At 43.3% G+C, this 17,041-nt stretch overlaps 1 protein-coding gene across 1 annotated transcript in view; it reads left to right on the top strand.

Annotated features, from left to right (window-relative positions):
• Positions 1 to 1,299: 1,299 nt before the first annotated feature.
• Positions 1,300 to 17,041, top strand: part of ME2 (malic enzyme 2) — a 50,080-nt gene continuing 34,338 nt past the window's right edge. Inside the window, exon 1 of the mRNA XM_032213783.1 lies at positions 1,300 to 1,391. The gene's annotated coding sequence lies outside the window, so the exon portion shown is untranslated. The remainder of the gene's footprint in view (positions 1,392 to 17,041) is intronic.

Below are 17,041 nucleotides of genomic sequence, written 5' to 3'. Positions count from 1 at the left end.
AATCTCACCGGCTCAGGGTTGACTCAGCCTTCCATCCTTCCGAGGTGGGTGAAATGAGGACCCAGATTGTGGGGGCGATATGCTGATTCTGTAAACCACTTAGAGAGGGCTGAAAGCCCTATGAAGCGGTATATAAGTCTAACTGCTATTGCTATTCAATTCTATTCTCCATTCTGTTCTGTTCTATTCCTATTCTATTCTTTCCCTATTCTATTCCATTCCATTCTATTTTTCCCTATTCTATGCTATGCTATTCTCCATTCTATTCTCCTGTTCTATTCTATTCTGTTCTTCATTCTATTCTATTCTTTCTCTAGTCAATTCTGCATTATGTTCTGTTCTATTCCTATTCTTTCCCTATTCTATTCTATGCTATTCTCCATTCTATTCTGCTGTTCTATTCTATTCTGTTCTTCATTCTATTCTATTCTTTCTTTATTCAATTCTATTCTTCATTCTGTTCTATTCCTATTCTATTCTATGCTATTCTCCATTCTATTCTGCTGTTCTTTTCTATTCTTCATTCTGTTCTATTCTATTCTCTTCTATGTTCTGTTCTGTCCTAGTCTTCTATTCTGTTCTGCTCTATTCTATTCTCTGTTCTGTTCTATTCCTATTCTTTCCCCATTCTATTCTATTCTCCATTCTATTCTGCTGTTCTTTTCTATTCTTTATTCTGTTCTATTCTATTCTTTTCTATGTTCTGTTCTGCTCTATTCTATTCTCTGTTCTGTTCTGTTCTCCCCTCCAATCCATTCCATTCTAAACGTCCTGCAGTGGCGCAACATCCCGGGAGAAAAATGTGTTGCCTGAACTCTTAAGCGGCACGTTGTAACCCGTAAAGCGAGATTTACGGTTCAAAGTCCCCCTGCAAACGGATTCGAACGCAACTGGCGTCTACGGTGTAGAGCACGTGCCAAGCTGCTTTCACTTTCATCTCCAGGAGGACCCCTATTCATCCTTCTCACATCTTTACATCCCGCCACCTCTGTCTCCCCCAATCAGACGCCTCCTTTCCGCTCGCTTCCTTTGCTGGTCCTATCCAGAAGTAACCGCCCGTGGATTGGCTATTTCGACAACCCTGATTAGCATATTCAATTTTTTTTGCCTCCCGGCCTCTTCTCACATCTCCCGGAATTGAGCGGAGAGACGAAGCCGGCGGGGATTGGAGGAAGGAGACGGCTCGCTGACGCCGTCCGTTGGCTAATCGCCTTGTCACTCAGGTGGGAGAGGCCCACCTCTTGAGGTGTCCCTCCCTGCCCCGGCCTCGGGCGGTTCATTCGGCGCTGGGGCGTGGAGGCCGGAGGGTGTCGACAGGTTGTAGGTTGGAAACAGCCTGCCATCGCTAGAACAAAGAGCTGGATGAGGAGGTGCTGCTAACCCACTGCGCGGTAATTATTTGTAGGGCTACAATCAGCGGTCTTACCTTTGCCATGGCTCTTTGAATTGGTTTTAGGCACGCATTTTCATCCTGATTTAACTTCCCTTTCGGAACGTCTTTTTCCCGGAGGCCCGTTGTTTTTCGTTCTCCTAGCATCAGTTTGGGGGAAAGGGTGTCAGTTAAATTTTTGATTTTTGGGCTGCTGGAATGCAGGCCGTTAGATCCAATCCCCAGGCTGGAATTAGTAAAGTCTTGTCCTAACAGCCCCTGGTTGACTTTCAGGAGGCTTAAAAATGGCATTTGGGGTCGGTGGCAGTTTGGTTTCTCTTTTCTAAGTCCTGGCTCAGAAATAAAAGCAGGTTGGCTCTCCCAAGTCAGCCTTTCCCTGTGTATGGGACTACAACGCCTATCGTTTCAGCCTGCCTGCCTTTGTGACTCTAGTGATGGGAGTTGTGGTCCTACACAGTTGACAGGTGTTAAGATTGGGGGAGGTTGCTAGGACCATCAGTGCTCAAAAATGTTTTTTTTAATCTTCCCCAAGATTCTGTTTGTAGGAAGCTCATTTCAAAAATCTATGTTTAAATCTATGTTTAATCTATGTTAATAATCTATTACGTTTTATCCTGCCTATATTACTTAATAAATAACTAGAGGTGCAAAGATGCCTCTTTCCTCCACCTGTTTCCCTCCCCCCCCAATCATAATAACAACAATCCTGTGAGGTGGGTTGGGCTGAGAAAAAATGACTGGCCCAAAGCCACCCAGCTGGCTTTTATGCCTAAAATGAGACTAGAATTCACTGTCTCCTGGTTTCTAGTCTGGGTCCTTAACCAATAGATCAAAATGGCTCTGCTGGATCTGTTTAGATCCTGGAGAGGAGACCACCCGGAAATCCAGACTAGAACACCACTGCTGTATTGTTGCCAAGAAAAAGTACATGAATGTTTATTAAATGCCAAATTCAGTTCAAATAAAGAGTTTCTACAGAATAATTGAGGCTAATTATAAGTACCGCTAGGATTAGATTAGATGCTAACTCATTTTCTATTGGGGAAGACTTGTTCATCATGGCATTTTGTACCCTACTTTAAAAACCATGGAAAAATGCCCTAATGCGGATAAATTGGATTCTTGCAGGCCACTTAGTGATAATTTAATACACTTTCTCAGCTTGGCAAGTCCTATTAAATATTTGTTTAGGAGAAAGAGACAACTCTCTTTGATTCAGACAAGTGAGAGGGTATTTGAGAAAGCCTCCCTGTCTATCAGTAAACAGATTTTATTTGAGTTTCATTTAGTTTAAGAAATCTGAAATGCCATGTAAAGTTGATGGCAATTACTCTTGAAACAAAAATGCTGTTGCTAGGGGAGGGGCTTTGCTTGTTCTTGCTGGATAGCACAGGCTCCTTGGCCGTTTCATGTTCCAGCGTTTATCCCAAAATGAACCCTTATTTCCGTTTTAAGTGCCAGGAAATGCAGATTTCAAACTTGGAAACATTCTCTGTGATTATACTGTGCTAGACACTGTAATAGATTTTCCTTCCGAGTATAGTCTTTTTAAGAATGTTTGTAAAATCAAGACTTCATGGTCTTATTATTTGCTGTTGTGTAATGGAAGGAATGTTAAGTTTGGGGGTTTGAGTCCCTAGCGCCGCATAACGGAGTGAGCTCCCATTACTTGTCCCAGCTTCTGCCAACCTAGCAGTTCGAAAGCATGTAAAAATGCAAGTAGAAAAAATAGGGACCACCTTTGGTGGGAAGGTGACAGCGTTCTGTGTGCCTGTGGCATTTAGTCCTGCCGGTCACATGACCACAGAGACGTCTTCGGACAGCGCTGGCTCTTCGGAGATGAGCACCGCCCCCTAGAGTCAGGAACAACTAGCACATATGTGCGAGGGGAACCTTTACCTTTTAATGGAAGGAAGGAAAGAGAAAGAAAAGGGAATTTTGTTTTAAAGAAAATGATAGGGAATGACGTTTGTTTAATATGCCATGAAAGTAAGAGATCTGCATAAAAATAACTTTGAAAAATGTTTCATATTTTTTTAAATGCTTGCAGCATTCTAGGATATAATTCCTCCATTATACCCCACAGAATATTATTAGTGTTTCTTAAATTTCTATTGCTAAGCAAGAGAGTTGTTTTGCCCCATTTTATGATTTTTCTTGCCACAGTTGTTGAGCGAATCATTGCAATGTTTAAGTTAGTAACATGCTTGGTAAATTAATCTGGCTTCCCAATTGACTTTGCTTATCAGAAGTTTGCAAAAAGTGACATTCCAGTTATCCAGGGCCTGAATTTTATTCATGTGGCCATTGGGATGCTGCAACAGTTGTATGAAACTCCTTTTTTTCCCCCAATACTGTAGCAAATTTTAAACAGTCACTAAATGGATGGTTGTAAGATGAGGACTACCTATACTGCCTTAGCATGGTTGTGCTTCTGACTTTTGTGGGTAGCTCCATATTGAGTCCTTTAGCCCCGTATTAACAATTCTGAATGGCGCTGAATCTTTGCTTCAACATCTGTCAAGTCATCTGTGGTCTTATCTTTTTAGTAGAGATTTATTTTGAATAAATAAAAGCTTGATAAAGCTTTTGCTTTCGCTCTCTATATTGCAGTTATTTTCTATAGCGCAAAAGGAATGCCTACCTATATGAGTTGGTAGGCTGCTATTTCTGTAATTTGGCTGAGGGTGTCGACGTTCTTCGTTCGTGTTGCTTGGCTTATTTGCTTGAGCTATCTATAGACTGGTCCTCTTGCAATCTGGTAAGGACAGAGATCCTTTAAAGCACGGAAGTTGGTTGGCTTGTTTTTGGCAGGGAGAACTCCATGCGGCGAAAACAATCAAAACAATCATTGCATAGCTGCTATATTGATTCATTATCCATCTCTCAGTGTAGTCATCGGAAAGAAATATGATAGGACTGCACTGGGTGAGATATTCAGCCTCCTATTTTTATTTTCAATGTATTTGTTTTTTCTTTAACCCTCATTTGAAAAGGATTGTCTTACTGGTAGAAAAGCAATTGTGGCAGAGAAGGGGATGGAAGGAAAACCTTGCTCTTTGTTGTGTAGTCACATCTACAATTTGCAGAGAATACCAGATGAAAAGTGACAGCCTTCATGGGTCAGGCCCCATTTGCACAAAATAAGACTTGATTCTTCAGGATTACAGTGGCAGTGTGAATGCGGGTTCATGTTTCAGATGTGTTCCCCCACTTGCTGTAGTAAATTATTAAATCAAATTGGGATAGGTTTATAGGTATAGGTACATGATGACCACAGGTGGCACGCAGAGCCCTCCCTGAAGGCATGCAAGCCAGCGCCCCACCTCAGCACCACCGTGCATGAACGCACGCCTCCCAACGGCCAGCTGATTTTCAGGTCTTGGCCACACATGCGTGGGGGGGGGGCTCACGCGGGAGACATGCGTGCATGCGCAGTGGATGAGGGGGGAGTGTGGCGTTCCCCCAGCACCCCATTTTTGATCCCAGGAGGCTTCAGCGAGGTCTGCTAAGCCCAAAACGGGCTGCGGGGCGGGGAGTGGCGTGCATGTGCAAGGGGGCGGGGCATGAGTGGGGGTTGCCTACGCATTGCACTCTGGGTGTGGGCAAGTGCAGTGCTTTAGGCATACAACGACAAAAAGGTTAACCCTCACTTTTATAAGTTATTCGTGCAGCTATGGTAGTGCAGTGGTTAGAAAGTAATACTGCAGGCTGACTCTGCCCACTTCCAGGAATTCGATCCTTACCGACTCAAGGTTGACTCACCCTTCCATCCTTCCATGTTCAGTAAAATGAGGACCCAGATTGTTGGGGGCAATAGGCTCATTCTTTGGAACCTTTGGAACAAGCTCCCCGTGGCCCTTTGGAACGAGCTCCCCGTGGAGATTCGGACCCTCGCCACCCTTCGGGCCTTCCGGACGGCCGTGAAGACCTGGCTGTCCCAGCAAGCCTGGGGTTGAGTCCCCCCCCCCCCCAACTCGAATTTGCTGTGTCTGTTGTGTTTTTAAATTGTCTGTATCATCTGATTGTTTTGTCTTACTTTTCTGTAATTGTTCCCCTTCTCTTGGCTTTTGTTCAGCCGCCCTGAGTCCCTTCGGGGGAATAGGGCGGCCTACAAATTGAATAAATTCCAATTCCAATTCCAATTCATTCTGTAAGCCGCTTAGAGAAGACTATAAAGCAGTATGAAGCAGTAGATAAGTCAAATTGCTATTGCTATCCAGATGGAATTATTAACTACAAAACAAGCCAAGATCTATGATTTAACAAAACTTCTTGGTTTAAAGTAGGCAAAGGTGTTTTTTTTCCTCCCTAAAAGGAATAATGCTAGTTGTTTCTTCTTCGTTACCCATAATGTTTTTTGCTCATTACAGGAGTTCAGGCTGTTGAAAAGCCCAGAACTAAGGGCAGCGTCGGACTTTATTTTAGTAGCTTCGTGATCCTTCTTAATCCAAATGCAAGCAGATGGTAAATGGATTGGATTATGGGCCCCTTTGTCTGAAGGCCGAACCAGTAATTTGACATATAGCGATTGAAAAAAGGCATTTACCAGTCTGCAGATCGGTTCATCTGTTCCATTGAAAATGACTAGAAGAGGCAGGTCTCCTGAAATGATGGAGCTGCAAGTTTACAATATATTATGTATTTCTGATGGGGTTCTTAGTCTTGAATTCCTGTGCCTGCATTAGGCACACTTGTCTGTTTTCTTTTAGAAGTAAATTGCAGAAGGAGTTGCTGTTTGGTTCATATCTAAATATCCAGAAATAAGCTCTTTTGAAATGAGCCATAAAGCGCTGACAGATATCTGCTTGGAAAATTGTCCATTTAATAAAGTGCAGCCTGTTTTTTTAATCTGCGTGAGTGGTGAGCCACGATAGCTGGGGTCTGTTTCTTCTCCAGTTTATGAAAGTCCAGTTACTTTAATAAAAAAAAAAGAGGGGATTTTTTTTTCTGCGCCTCAGGCTGCTTCTAAAAAAATGTGAAGTCATTCCTCCCAAAATTCTGCCTTAGTTTAGGCTTTCAACTGTAGTATGATCTCAGGGATAACTACCGTAACCCAAAAATTAAAAAAAAAACCCTTTGGATAGAAATGTAATCTATCTGGAAAAACCATCTACTTTTCCCCTGAGGGGCTAATTTTCTGCATGCAGGGAGGGTTGGTGGGTCTGTTTCCTCAGAGAAAGAGTCAAATTTTTCACGGTTGTCTCTTTGAGGAATTATTTCTAGAGGGAACATTTGATTGTGTGGTTTCCCCTTGTAGACCAAAGCTCAGAGTGTGACAGATGAATTCTCTTCTCAAAGGTGAAGGGTTTTGTTTTACAAGTAGTCCTCGACTTATGACCAGAATTGAGCCCCAAATTACTATTGCTAAGCAAGATGGTTGTTAAGCAAATTTTGACCTACCTTTCTTGCTACAGTCGTTAAGTGAAGCAATCGCTGAAGATGTTAAGTAACAGTTTACTTAACAGTTGTTAAGAGAATCTGGCTTCCTCATTGGTTTTGCTTGTCAGAAGGTTGTAAAAGGACACCCCAACCGTCATAAATATGAACCAGTTGCCAAGCATCTGAATTTTGATTATGTGATGATAGGGATGCTGCAACGGTCATAAGTGTGAAAAAATGAACATAAGCCTTTAACTTAACTTTTTTTCAGTTCTGTTGTAACTTGGAGCAGTCACTAAATGAATTGTTGTAAGTTGAGGACTACCTGTATTTTGTACACACGCATTCAGAGTATAAAAGCTGTCTTTCTTCTCTTGGGCTTTCAAGGAGTTGGACAAGCTAAACATTTTACCTGTTGGTTTGACTCCTGGGGATGGGGGAGGATACCTTGTGAATTTTGCAGCATTTTTCTGAGTGAGTGATTTGCTATGAATTTCTGCTTTTACTATGTGGATTTTCCTTGTAATTTGTGCTATTTTTTTAATCCTACTTAGTCACCGGCAATTACAAAACAAATCAGGAGCAGCTTTTCCGACTAACGTGCTTTATCAAAACCGATCTGCTTTTGTGGGTTGTTGTATAGATGTGACATTTTTATCTAGCTAGCCAGCCGCAATTGCAAAAAATAAAAATAAAAATCAGGACTTTGTTACACCTTCTCCAACTAAGAAATCTTATTTAGTTTGGTCTTGTGGTTAAGACAGCAGGCTAGAACGCAAGAGGCTGTGAGTTCAAGTTTTGCCTTAGCCATGAAAGCCAGATGGGTGATGTTTGGGCCAGTTTCTTTCTCTCTCTCTCTCTCTCTCTCTCTCTCTCTCTCTCTCTCTCTCTCCCTCCCTCCCTCCCTCCCTCCCTCCCTCCCTCCCTCCCTCCCCCTCCCTCTCCCTCTCCCTCTCCCTCTCCCTCTCCCCCCAACTCACAGGTTTGTTGTTGTGGGGAAAATAGGAGGAGAAAGGTGTGTTGGATATGTCCACTGGCTTGAGTTATTTGTAAAAATAATAAGAGATAGTCCTCGACTTAGGACCACAATTGAGCCCAAAACTTATGTTGCTAAGTGAGAAATTCGTTCAGTGAGCTTTGGTCCATTTTCTTGCCACCAGCGTTAAGTCAATCACTGCGGTTGTTTAATCCATTACACGGTTGTTAAGTGAATTTTGCATCCCCCATTGACTTTGCTTCTCAGAAGGTTGCAAAAAGGGATCACGTGACTCCGGGATGCTTCAACGGTCGTAAGTGTGAAACAGTTTGTTGCCAAGCGTTTGAATTCTGATCACGTGGTCATGGGGATGCTGCAAAACTCGTAACTCTGAAAAACGGTCCTAAGTCACTCTTTTCAGGTCTGTTGTAACTTTGAACGGTCACTCAAAAGAACTGTTGGAAGTTGAGGACTACCCATAAAGGCAGAATACCAACAATAAGGACGGCATCATATTTCACGAGCTGCAGGAATTGTATGTTGAATTCTATGCATGCAAGAACAAGAATGGATTTAGAGAAGACACAGTTTTAGTAATTTTGTAGAAGGCTCAGATGTGGCTACATGATGCAACTTCCAGGTGGGTTGCTACTGTAGGGAAATATTTGCTTCTAGATAAATATCTTTATATAGTGCTCCGGATGAGTTTGAATTGGCTGGCTGCCTCCTTGATAAGGAATAGTTTTTTTCTCATAGAAACTAGCTATCATTCTTGCTACAGGTTTTAAAGAGAGATGTCTTCTATTAGACCAAAAATTATAGGCTGAATCTTGACTTATGACGAGTTGCAACATCATTGCAATCACACACTGGCAATTAGCCCCCCTTTTTATGGTTGGTTTCTGGGCAAAAATTCTCATTCCGAAGAATTGATCCACAATGAAAGACCCACAATGGCTTAACAACCACAGTGATTTGCTTAACAGCTGCCCCCCCCCCCCTCAATCAGTCCAATCAACGAGAGGATAAGGTCAACCCATCCTGGATATTTCTCCCCCTCTATGAGAAGAGGCGTATCAGGTAAGTACCAATGCCCTATTTCAGACAAATGGTTATCCAATCGAATTTAAAGAAGTGACTTCTGACCTTCTTTACGAGAAATACTGTACAAGCAAGTTTAATAATTCTCTATCTTCTTTTATATTAAATTACAGGTATCACTTCTTATAACAACACTTGTCTGTTTACAAATTCAAAAAGTCACCTAACATTTCTGTCCACTCTCTGCAAAAAGAGTTCATGAAAGTGGTTTTCGTTTTAATCCTGATCAAATGGATCCTCTATTCCTTTTCTTTGCTCCTAATATTCTTCATCTTTGCTCCAAATTTTCTTTCTCCCATTTTTGGGAGTTTCTTCAAGGCTTTAACAGGCCACTTTTATAAATCCAACAATGAGTAGGTCAATTTTTATCTCTTGACTAGCTGATAATCCGGCATTGCCCATTAATACTGTACGGCAGTGGTTCCCAAACTTGGCAACTTTAAGACTTGTGGACTTCAACTCCCAGAATTCTCCAGCCAGCTCTGCAAGTCTTAAAGTTGCCAAGTTTGGGAACCACTGCTATACAGCAATCCTGTATTAGACAGGAAAAGGAATGAATTACCGTATATACTCGAGTATAGGCCGACCCGAATATAAGCCGAGGCACCTAATTTTACCACAAAAAACTGGAAAAGTTATTGACTCGAGTATAAGCCTAGGTTGGGAAATGCAGCAGCTACCGGTAAATTTCAAAAATAAAAATAGATACCAATAATGTTTTTGAATATTTATTTCAAAGAAAAACAGTAAACTAGCGGTGTATTCAATGAAATACTTCACTCACCTCATGATGCTGATGTCCCGCTGTGATGATGATGTCCCATGCAGCCGCGGGAGCGATGTCCCGCCTCCTATGACACACAGCACAGTGATTCCTATCATTGGATCACTGTACCAGAGGAGGTGGGACATCGCTATGTGGCTGCTTGCCATAACAAGGAGGAGGTGGGACATCGTTGCAGAGCGGCAGGAGGGGGAGGAAGGGGAATCGTAAGACAGCCCTGCATTACATTACAACGTGAGGAGGGGGGATGGTGCGGTGTGCGCTGCGCGGCAAACTGACACAGAGGGAGAGGAAACTCACAGGGGCACCGGGCCATTCACGAGTGTCACCCAGCGGCATGGCCCCGCCCCTTTTTCTCCTCCATTTCGGGCAAATTTTTCACTGACTCGAGTATAAGCCGAGGCGGCTTTTTTCAGCCCAAAAAGTGGGCTAAAAAACTAGGCTTATACTTGAGTATATACAGTATACGCATAGTTTCAAATCAAAGTAATTTATAGTATTTACAGGCATTTAGAATAATCAAGTCTTTGTTGAAAATGTCCAGACTGAATGTAATTTCTAATGTTGGATTTTCCTCCTTACCAGAGGGAGCCCCCTTGGGAAGTACTGTGAAGCTGTTACTATGGCAACTCCACTGCAGTAGAAGCCATTTTAAGGCACAACAGGCTGTATCTTAACATCACTCCCACCATCCCCGAAAGGTGTTAGGGGTGTCTTACCCCCACAGTTTTTTTCCCCAGCGAGTAAGGCATCTGTGTGCCAAGTTTGTTTGAAATTGCTCTTGGCTTTCCAGCGTTATGCTGGAATACACACACAAACACACACACACACACACAGAGAGAGAGATTTGTCATTTCCACTTTATTTCTCATCTCTGTCTTATAGTCTGCTACTTGTATTTCATTATCAGGCATTTGTGCATGGCTTCAGTTTGTGTTACCTCTCCATACTTTTGATCTGTAAATTCTTTAAACTACATCTTCGCACTTTTGGAAGAAGAAATGGTAGACTCCACAAACAATGGAGCCGACTGTGGCAGAATGAAGTGGCTGCGAGAGGACTGGATCTTCAAAACCTCTCCAAATAGGGAGAGAATTTACCCACAAGTGCCCGCCAGGCAGCTCATGTTTGATTTTATCTTAAGAGGGTTTCAAGACGGAGATAGAAAGAAGAGGACTTTGGCCGATGAACCATTCCTATTCCTTTTTTTAAAAAAAATTATTGAAAGTTTTAAGAACAAAAGTAGAAATGAATACAAACTGAAAGAAAAGAAAGAGAAAAAATGGGGGAAAGCAAAAAGAAAAGGTAGAAAAAAAGGCATAAAGAAATAACTTCTATCTTCCTTAAGCAGTTATAAGTACAATTATAGATTTAATCTATTATTCCCCCTCCCCCCCCCCAGTTTTTCCAGTTTTATGGAAAAATGTATAAGGGTTTTCAGGCAGCAATAAACATAGCTACTATCTTTTCTCAAATCAAACAACTCCTGTCATCTTCACCAACCATTCCTCCATTATAGGTATTGCCAGATCTCCCATTCTGATCAGGGGTGGCGTTGCTGCTGGTTTGCTGGGCGCACGCTTTGCTTTTTGTCTTACCCTCAGGTGCTTTGGAGAATACCGTATTTTTCGGAGTATAAGACGCACCAGAGTATAAGACACACCAAGATTTTGAAGAGGTAAATTTTTAAAAAAAGGTTTTGCACTCTGCAGGCCTCTCAAACCCTCTGCACACTTTATTTTTTGTGGAAAAACGGGGCATGCAGAGAGTTTGAGAGGCCTGCAAAGTGCTCCTGGGGGCTGCCCCCCCAATGAGCAAAAAACGGCCCGTTTTTTGCCCTCCCCAGCCCCCAGGAGCACTCCCAAACCCTCTGCACGTCGATTTTTGTGAAGGTGGATTTTCAGGAGGCCAAAAATGCTTATTCAGTGTATAAGACGCACCCAGATTTTCACCCTTTTGTGTGTGTGGGGGGGGGGGGAAGGTGCATCTTATAGTCCAAAAAATACAGTAGCTTGACTCCCTCTTTGTGGCAGCCCTTGAGATATTGGAACATTGCTATCATGTCACACCCTCCCCCCCACCTCCAAGCCCTTCTTTTCGTTTCACTCTCATCCAAGAAACCTCTCCAGCTTCTTAGATGAGAAGCGAAACATTTTCAAGCAAAAACAAAGACAGTCAGTTGCCTTTTGAAGAAGCCCCTTTGGGACAGCCATGATCTGGATGACTCAGAGTCTCCATAGGCACTTCCAACTCTATGATATGTTAGTTCTTGGGAATAAAGTCCGTTTTCTGCTCCATTCCTGGCCACCTAACAGATTTAACAGATTAACAGAGTTGGAAGGGACCTTATAGGCCATCACCCGCTCAAGCAGGTGACCGTACATCATTTCTGACAAATGGCAGTCCAATCTCTTCTTGAAAGTCTCAAGTGATGAAGCTCCCTCAATTTCCGAAGGCAACTTCTGTTCCATTGGTGGATTGTTCTCACTGTCAGAAGGTTCCTCCTTATTTCTAGGTTAGCAATAGCAATAGCAGTTAGACTTATATACCGCTTCATAGGGCTTTCAGCCCTCTCTAAGCGGTTTACAGAGTCAGCCTATTGCCCCCAACAATCCGGGTCCTCATTTTATCCACCTCGGAAGGATGGAAGGTTGAGTCAACCCTGAGCCGGTGAGATTTGAACAGCTGAACTGCCGAACTAGCAGTCAGCTGAAGTAGCCTGCAGTACTGCACTCTAACCACTGCGCCACCTCGGCTCTCGGAGGTTGAATCTCTCCTTGGTCAGTTTCCATCCATTGTTCCTTGTCTGGTCTTCAAGTGCTTTGGAAAATAGCTGGACCCCCCCTCCTCTCCGTGGCAGCCCCTCAAATATTGGAAAACCGCTATCATGTCTCCCCTGGTCCTTCCTTCTCTTCACTAGATTAGGCATGCCCAGTTCCTGCAACTATTCATTGTATGTTTTAGCCTCCAGTCCCCTAATCATCCTGGTTGCTCTTCTCTGCACTTTTTCTAGAGTCTCAATATCTTTTTTGTAGTGTGGTGACCAAAACTGGATGCAGTATTCTATGTGTGGCTTTATGGAGTGGTACGTAACTTAACTCTATCCTGGTTCGCATTGTTGGTCCTACCCATCCTAGGCATTTCTGCACGAGGCACACTCCTGAGCAGCTAGGGGACACTGTCCTTGGTGCTTATAGCTAGCTTCTTGCTTCTTTTCTTCCCATTCTAAACAAGATTAGAGCCCTTACATATTGACTTGTTAGGCAATTGGATGGAACCTGACTGCTTTTAATGACTAACTTTCCTTAACCCAATGTTCCTCAGCAGTGCTAGAACTACAACTGGCTGGGAGGTTGGAGAAAGCTCATTTAGGCTAGGCTTAGGCGTGCACACTGTTGAATGTTTTGGATTGGGCCTTAACTCTGCAGTTTCTTCTTTTCCTTGCAGTTTTTCTTCCTTATTAACACCACTTCCCTTAGTATGCACTCTCAGCCAATGTCTTCTCTCTCGAAAGAGGAACCCTTTTTTTGAAGCAGAATTGGGACGATTGTTTCTTGCACCAGCCTAAATGTGGAGGATTCTGTCCATCTGTCTGCCTTGCCTGCCTGCCTACATACCTTCTTAGCTACCTAACTACCTAACTGCCTGCCTGCCTGCCTTATCTATCTGCCTGCCTACATATCTATCTATCTGCCTGCCCACCTACATCTCTATCTGCCTGCCTGCCTGCTCACCTACATGTCTATTTGCCTCTCTCCCTGCCTATCTGCCTGCGTACCTACCTACTTACCTGTATACCTGCCTGCCCCCTCCCTGTCTATCTATCTATCTGCCTGCCTACCTACCTGTCTATCTGCCTTCCTGCCTGCCTGCCTACCTACTTACCTATCTATCTACATGCCTGCCTCCCTGTCTGTCTATTTGCCTGCCTGCCTGCCTGCCTACCTGCCTACCTACTTACCTATCTATCTACCTGCCTCCCTCCCTGCCTATCTGCCTGCCTACCTACCTGTCTATCTGCCTGCCTGCCTGCCTACCCACTTAGATAGATGTCAGCCCTCCCAGGTGAAAGAGTAGATGAACTATTCTACTTTATTGCAAGACTACATTAACAGAATTTTGCAAGTTGAAAGTACACCCTTCCTGCCTGCCACTGTTAACTGCCTGATCTATTAGAGTGGGTCCTTTCTCTGTTTCCTTCTGTGACTGTTAAGCAACTGTGGACTCCCGCCCCGTGTTGGATTGCTTCCTTGTGTCTCTCCTTCTCTTTTTGCTTGAAAGCCACTAATGCATCCCATTATAATCCCCACTTAGGGTTGTTTTCAACTTGTACCCAAAGAGACTACAAATTGTTATGGAGTTTGCAGGGATGCGCAGCTCAGGTTTTGCAGGGGGTAACGTCAATATATTATTGATATACTTAACAGCGGTTGCTTTTGGCTGTCTCCAGCCAAGACACATCAGGGCGCATAAAAGAACAGGGAAATAGACAAACACAGGCATGCAAAAATAATTACACCATGAAAACCTCCCTCATCCATCATGAAACAAGGAAGCAGCTATGAAACCAAGCATGTTTTGGATTCAAGAGCACCGTTGAGCCCTGCATTTCCATTGCTAAGCGATTTTGTCCCATTTTATGACCTTTCCTGCCGCAGTTGATAAGCGAATCACTGCCATTATTGACTTAGTAACATGGTTGTTAAGTGAATCTGGGTCCCCCATTGACTTTGCTTGCCAGAAGGTCGCAAAAGGGAATCCCATGACCCCACTGCAACCGTCATCAAATACATGACAGCTGCCAAGCATCCGAATTTTGACCACGTGACCATGGAGATGCTGCAATAGTCATCGGTGTGAAAACTGGCTGTGTCCCCCTTTTTTCCAGTGCGGTTGTTGATTCTGAATGGTCACTAAATAGCAATAGCAGTTGGACTTATATACCGCTTCATAGGGCTTTCAGCCTTCTCTAAGCGGTTTACAGAGTCAGCATATCGCCCCCACAGTCTGGGTCCTCATTTCACCCACCTCGGAAGGATGGAAGGCTGAGTCAACCTTGAGCCGGTGAGATTAGAACTGCTGAACTGCAGATAACAGTCAGCTGAAGTGGCCTGCAGTACTGCACCCTAACCACTGCGCCACCTCGGCTCTTGCTAAATGAATGAATGGCTGTAAATCAAGGACTACCTGTACTTTCATTGTTGACTACTTCCATTTTTTCTGGAGGACATGGCCACGCAAGGAGGCGTGGCCAGGGAAAAGACTTCTCAGTCCAGGGCAAGCAGACTGTGATAATACCCATACTTGGACTCTCCCGCAGTGTGCAGAGAAGGACCCTTCAGGTAAGAACCAATGGTCTTTCTAGAGCAAAGGGATTCTAGATGTTCTGACCTAGGCTTCCCCAGCAGCACAAAGCCGAGTCCTCGTCCCAATAAACTCCTTTTATTTAATTTACAGTGAATTCCTCTCCAGCAAAGTCCCGGCCCTCAGTCTTTCAAGCTAGTTCATAAATACCGACCTTTATCAGGCTTGGAGAGTGGCCCAGGCCGATATCTTTCAGATGCTGCAAGACTTGGCAAGAATGCAGGAATTAACTAATTGTCTCCTGCAAACTCCCCTCCCCTTTCACTCCTCTTTTATTCCCTATGGGAGGGGCCATTCACCGTCCAGCTGTGGTCTTACTCCCAAGGCGACCCTTCTTCCTTAGCTGTTCCCTTCGTCTGGCAGCTCTGCGCATGTGCACACTGGCAACAGGCTCCAGCTTTTCGTCTGCCTCACTGACTCGGAAGGCAGCAGTTGATAACTATCAAGGCGGCCCTGGCCCCCTCTCTGCCTCCGACACAGAGGCCTCATCCAAGCCTTTCCCAGACTCCAGGATTGGCCCATGTTCCTCCCCAACCTCCTCTCTAGCCGCTCAAGCTGGCGGTCACATCACTAGAATAGTTCTTGACTTACAACCATTTGTTTAGCAATTCTTCAAAGTTACAACGGCACTGGAGAAAATGACTTGTGACTGGTCCTCGCAGTTAATGACCATTACAGCATTTCCATGGTCACGTGATCTAAATTTGGGTGCTTGGCATATATTTGCAACTTTTGCAGGATCCTGGATCATGTGATCACCATTTGTGATCTTCCCGGCTAGATTCCCACAGATGAAGTCAATGGGGAAACTGGATTTGCTTAACGACTGTGTGATTTAATTTAACTGCAGTGGTTCATTTAATAACCATGGGGGGGAAAGGTAATAAAATCAGGACTGATCCACTTAATAACTATTTTCCTTACCAATGGAAATTCTGTTTTGAATTGCGGTCATAAGCTGAGGATTAGCTGCATTGAATTTGCCTTAGATATTTCAGGCCGGGTTGATGCGTCCCTTTAAATTGCAATGTAGTTTGTGTATCAACCAGGTCTAGTTTATTCAGCAAATTACAAATAAACCACAACACAGTCAAGGAGCCATGGTTAAAATGGATCATGGTTCAGCGAACGGCAGCAATCTAACTGTAATGTGTTGACAAATCTTGAACCAAATTTAAACCCCATATGATCCTTCCTTATTCATCTATAACAGAGGTCTTCAAACTTGGCAACTTTAAGACTTGTGGACTTCAACTCCCAGAATTCTCCAGCCAGCTATGGAGAATTCTGGGAGTTGAAGTCCACAAGTCTTAAAGTTGCCAAGTGTGGGGACCCCTGATCTATAACATCTCAATTTGCAAAGTGGATTTAAAACAGTTTCCTTCTGCAGCTCCGGTCTTCTCTGCTACTTGTTAATTTGCTCTAAACTATTTAATTCCTGCAGGCCACTAAGATTTTGCTTGCATCCACCTAGTTCATCACGATACCTTATCATTCTGTGCAAAGCTGCTTTTGTTTCTAATACCCAGTTTTCAACTGGTTGGGTTGCTAAGCAGTGAGTAAATAAACTTGGCCAACAAGACTTTCTGAACTAGCCTGGTTCCTACCAAAAGTAACAATTGGGCAACAATTCAAAGATGTGAGACAAAATTGATTCTGCCACCCACACACAAGTTTTAAGTGGTCAACTACGTGCTGTGGTTGCAAAAAGGATTTTTAAAAAGAAACAACAACAATAGGCATGTTAGCTTCTTTTGTTCTTGTCAAAAAATCCAAAGACCTTTTAAGTTACTGGCATCAAATGAGATGATTTAATTTATGATGATATCTTCGCTTTATATAATTTGGAAGAGAATCTTATTTCAAAGCCAGAGTGCATAATTTTAGCCCAGCATACCAATTCATAATAGAGTAACATAATAGTGCATCTAGAATTTTAGCCTTTGTAAAGTTAATTAGTAACCTGAACCCTGGAAGAACGTGATATCAAGGAGCAACTTGTTAAGAGTTTAATTGTTTAACTTATAAATTACACCTCTGCATT

Source organism: Thamnophis elegans, chromosome 3 (assembly GCF_009769535.1).
Source record: "Thamnophis elegans isolate rThaEle1 chromosome 3, rThaEle1.pri, whole genome shotgun sequence".
Lineage (NCBI taxonomy): Eukaryota > Metazoa > Chordata > Lepidosauria > Squamata > Colubridae > Thamnophis > Thamnophis elegans.
Note: the sequence above shows the minus strand (reverse complement) of the source record. Positions and strands in the feature narration are given on the sequence as shown.